General features: G+C 37.1%; 1 pseudogene; it reads left to right on the top strand.

Annotated features, from left to right (window-relative positions):
- The first annotated feature begins 1,555 nt into the window (after positions 1 to 1,555).
- LOC119540750 lies at positions 1,556 to 2,488 on the top strand (annotated as a pseudogene).
- The last annotated feature ends 723 nt before the right edge of the window (positions 2,489 to 3,211 follow it).

Consider the following 3,211-nt stretch of genomic DNA (forward strand, 5'->3'; position numbering starts at 1 on the left):
TTTAGATTAACAGGAATGTGAAAAAGGAGGGAGGACTTTTGGGGTGGGGTTTCCTTGGAAAATATTGCTTATTCATGGGCACAAAAATCCATGGGGCAGAGAATGGAAAGTTACACTTAGCAAAATGAGGACACTCATTTATTGTTCTTTTTCATCCAGTAGACATCTAGTCTTTCAATATCACAGTTCTTTCTCCCTTTACTGTATAGTAGAGGAATTGGGGCCAGCTAAAGGAGACATCAATTCTGGTGCATTATGGCATCCAGGTTTTGTACTTACTACCAAAATACTTAGACAAAAGTTAATGTGACCACAAATGTCAGTTTTCTTTCAATATTATAATTCTATTAGTGGCTTATCCTCCAGTCAGAACACATATACTACTGTCAGTTTGGCAAGTATCAGAAGGCATTTGACTATTACCACCAATGCAAAGAAAATACACCACATATTCTCTTTAAACTCTATTTGCAATAATTGTCTAAGACTAGACCTCAGATTCAAACAAGAACGTTTTGGGGTTTTGTTTTCTAGTTAGGATATTTTAGGGCAAACAAGAAATTTCACTTCAAGAGGACTTTTTGTTAGCTTATTTTTGTTTGTAAGAACTGGTTTAGCCTTGGATCAAAGAGGTCAACATGTTCTGGTCATTTTGGGAACCCCACCATTCAACTTTCAAAAGAACAAATTTCCATAACATATTTCTTAATCTATGCGAGTTAATAGTTCAAGCTATATTTATAAATTCTGTACATTTTACATTATGAAAGGACAATGAATTACTGTAGATGACCGAATTCACAGATACGCTATAAAATCCTCCCCAAGCATGTTGAGCATGGGGGCTACTGGGGGAAAGAGCTTGCCAATTGGAGTTTGTGAATTAGATTTTAAAGGACAATGTTTATGTTGTAGATCAATGCCTCAAATAGGGCAAGCACAGTGGCTATCCTTATTCTATTACCAGTTCTACCTAGAGTAGTTATTTGCTTCATAGAAAAGCAAATGTTTATTTTAAATATAATCATATCTAACTCTCATATTTAAATATTTCTAACTAATCTGATATTGCCTGTGTCTCCAAGCCTGTGTACCCTCTCTCTAATATTTTCTCAATCAATGTGTTTTTCAATTAATACATTAGTTCTATTCTCTAACTATCATGTTATCTATACAAGTAGCAATCTCTAACTTTTAATTTGATAGCCTTTCCAGAGCCTGCACATTGATGACCTACAGAGCATCTTTCAGGTGTTTGGAACACACCTTAAATATATTTTGTTACATGATTCTAAGATTTATTCTTTTTTCATGTATCTCCTTTCAACATATTAGATGTTTTCATAACTTAAGTATTTATACTCTTTCTACATAAAAAATTACCTCATACAGTGTTTGCATTATTTTATCTCTGTTGTTTCTTTCTAGGATTCTGGTTCTCAAATGTTCAACCTTGAATCAGATTGTTATTTTTCTGTTGGATAGGGTACCTGATTTTCTCCCCAAAGGAATAAAGTTGGAATGACCAAGAAAGGTGACTCACAAGGAAGAAGCAATGAAGGGGACAAATATGAGCAGCCCAGCAGGTTTTATCCTACTTGGCTTTTCCGACCAGCCCCAGCTGGAGATGGTTCTCCTCCTGGTCATCTCTGTCATCTACATTCTGACACTGATGGGGAACACAGCCATCATACTGGTCTCATACCTCAACCCCAAACTCCACAGGCCCATATATTTCTTCCTCTCTAATCTCTCCTTCCTGGACCTCTGTTTCACAACCAGTATTGTCCCACAGATGCTTTGGAACCTCAAGGGCTGTGAGAAGACCATTAGCTACACTGGTTGTCTGATCCAGGTGTATGTTGCTTTGGGCCTGGGATCTACGGAATGCATCCTCCTAACTGTGATGGCCTATGACCACTTCAGTGCCATCTGCCAGCCCCTCCACTATGGCATAACCATGCACCCAAAGCTTCTTCAGCAATGAGCAGCTGTGGCCTGGAGCAGTGGTTTTGTTGAGTCCACAGTTCAAACAGTCCTTGTTTTCCAATTGCCTCTCTGCAGCCACCACAGGGTGGATGACTTTGTGTGTGAGGTGCCTGCCCTGATGAAAATTGCCTGTGTGGACACAACCTTCCTGGAAAAAGAGGTTGCCATAGCTGGTGCTGTCTATGTTGTTACACCTCTGGGGCTTATTCTGGTCTCCTATGGTTGTATTGTTAGAAGTGTGCTGAGGATAAAATCTGCTGAAGGCAGGAGGAGAGCATTTGGGACTTGTGGATCCCACCTGATTGTTGTAGTTTTGTTCTTTGGGACTATAATTTCTGACTACATGCAGCCCAAGAGCAAATACACAAAGAATCACAGTAAATTCCTCACTCTCTTCTACACTGTAGTGACACCCTTCTTTAATCCCTTGATCTATACCTTGAGAAACAAAAACATTAAGTGGGCTCTGAAGAGGTTGCTTAGAAGAGAACTAAGTTAAGCAGAAATATGAAACATACTCAAGAAATCCCTTAGTTGTTGGATACTTGAGGCTTAGATTCTCCTTTCATGTAGGAAAGCAGGTCTCAATCACTTACATAAAGGTAGACATGAAATTTCCTTTCAGTGAAGTCCTGTAATTATCTCCTGTAAATCCTTCTCCTTGTTTCTGGAAATATCATATGTCTCCTTTGGGGGCTACTTTGCAAAAGTTATGAATAAATAATTATTCATTTATTTTATATATATATGCATTTATATATATTTTTATAAATCCTCAGGATATTGCTGTAGTGATGATTCTTTTTATTCAAGAAGCACCTGTGGGACTAAGCACACCAAGAGATTTTCTCATTACTCCTATCCACAGAGGAAACCACAAGAGAGGTGCCCTGAGGCTCATTTATGCTTCTCATAGCCCAGAATAATTCTCAACAATTTTGATCTACCATTTAGCCCTATGCCTGGAATCTAAGACAAATTGCAAACAGAGTTTTAAGCATTGTCTTTAAGTCTGAATATTTAAATTTAACCTACAAACAAATTGTTTCCTAGGTAATAATAATATCTGCTTGGCATTTATATGGTATTCATTTTTTAGTATTATATTTGATAGAATTTATGAAATTGTTTCCTTTATACTGAAAATAACATTTTTATCAATCCTAAAATCATACTTAACAATTTTGGAAATTTTTCAATTTAAAAAGTTTCCCTTATTTTG

This window comes from Choloepus didactylus, chromosome 7 (genome assembly GCF_015220235.1).
Source record: "Choloepus didactylus isolate mChoDid1 chromosome 7, mChoDid1.pri, whole genome shotgun sequence".
NCBI classification, from domain to species: Eukaryota; Metazoa; Chordata; class Mammalia; order Pilosa; family Megalonychidae; genus Choloepus; species Choloepus didactylus.